A 2,153-nucleotide genomic window follows, 5' to 3' on the forward strand; every position below is an offset into this window, starting at 1 on the left:
TCACGGATCTATATATATATATCAGCGGGAACATGATATGTGTCCAATTCCTTTTTTAAATTAAACTTTTCATATTCAAAGATATGCATGACAGAGAAATTAATGAAAAAGAGGTACAAATAGATGTAGAAAGATGGAGAATATTAATTGGTCTGTGTATATGTAATAAATACGTTGATACATACAGTTCACCAACGGAACACGACACATGTCCAACTTTTTTTTAAATTAAACTTTCCATATTACAAAGATAAAAGGGTTGTAAAAAATTAATGAAAAAGAGGTTAGTTTCTTGAACCCTTATTCCTATTAAAGAGATTATCGATTATATTAATTTTTATTTTCTTTACACATAAAAATATTCTTCATATCACCACCGTTTATTTAAAACGAGACAAATATTGATATGATGTAGATTTTATATTACGAGATTTGTATTTTTTATTTTGTATATATGTATATATATAAATAAATATTAAAATAATATTATGAATACAGAATCGTTTTTTTCAATTTAAACATAAGAAACTATAGATTTGTTTTTATTAATTTGCAAGGTCGGAGGAACCAAATGGGAGATAAGATTAAATAATAATTAACCATTACGTGACATCGGAACCCTAGCTACACCGCTGAGAAATCCCTGCCTTCGCGCCGGACCGACTCCGGCCGGCCATCACCGCTCTCGCCATGCCTCCGCGTCTTCAATCTTCATCAGCTCCTCTGTCCCCAGGGATCCTAGGGCCCAAACCATTGAAGTTCAACATGTTCTTGTCTTCTCCCGCTATGGAGACTTCTCACCCCTCTCTTCGGCCATCCGGCTCCCCGGATGGTCGGCGAGGGGGAGTTAGCATAGAGCTGCTTCATCTGGCAGTCAGTGGTATCGGAGATCGATGTCTGGAGTGGGTATGGGGATGACCAGTATCGAGAGCCATGATATCGGTGACCGATGAGGAGTATGAAGATCACTTGAGGTACTCGCAAACAATTTTGCTTGGACTATTGCGTCTCGTGTTCGACACGGGCATGAATGAATTGTTGTATTTACCTATGTGTGAGATACACGTAGAGACGATTGACGGACTATGATTGAGATTGCTGATTGACTGCACGATGATTGAATTGATTGATATATCTCGTCGCATGTATATGTATAATATTGACTATATTGTTTGGTCGTTTTCAATAAAAATAGAAATCTCGGGTGTAACCTAAGCACGTAGCTTAGGACGTTATTATGCAACGTTTCAAGTCGTGAGCAGCAGCAGACGTGGGGCCCGATTACAGCTCGACTTCCATATTATGTATAATTACTTTGGACTTGTTCTATTTTCAAAAAATAAAAGGGTAGTGACCTTCGGACTTTTGCATTATACCTTTCACCACTCATATTATGTACTGGTATCCTTACGTACGTATATAAACGTACTAATGTATATCATAATGTCTTCCGTTGTATTATATTTAAAATGGATGGTTTTAATTTTCCCGTGATTTTACAATTCAAAATTTTCCGATTATGATTTTACTTGTCCAGTGGCACAACCTGCATGCGGGATGCGGGATAAGGGTGTCACAAGTTGGTATCAGAGTAGTTCTTTCCATGGGAAAGAAAATGCATCTATTATTTAGAAAACGAGTTTTCAAAAGAAGGTTTTCAAATGGTTTTCAAGAAAAATATATTGGAAAGCCACCCTGATCGTCGACTATTAAGTGAGAGTAGCTCATAATTCTTGAGAATAGAAAGGCCAAAGCAATAGAACTCGATGAAGTTGACCATACTTTCAATTCTACGGTGTGTATACAAATCGTGAAGATTTTGCTATACATGGAACCTTGCGTATCACACCCATAAATAGCTATAGACGAAACTTAGCCACCAATGCAAAATCTGGTAATAGATTGATTGACAACACATTTAATATGGATCAATTGTCGTCAATGGACTATTTGATTCCTAGGTCATCACAAATAATCAAAATTATGGAGAAACATTATGGCCAAGTACCCCTCATGTAGCACTTCAAGCTTGAGAAATAATTAGGAGAGAAAAGACGACACATTCATCATTACTATTACGGTAACGAATGAAACTGAAGCCCATATAGAGAACGCCCTATTAGTCGAAAAATTACGGATGCATTTTCCAATAA

The sequence above is a fragment of the Tarenaya hassleriana genome, unplaced genomic scaffold (assembly GCF_000463585.1).
Source record: "Tarenaya hassleriana unplaced genomic scaffold, ASM46358v1 Cleome104, whole genome shotgun sequence".
NCBI lineage: Eukaryota > Viridiplantae > Streptophyta > Magnoliopsida > Brassicales > Cleomaceae > Tarenaya > Tarenaya hassleriana.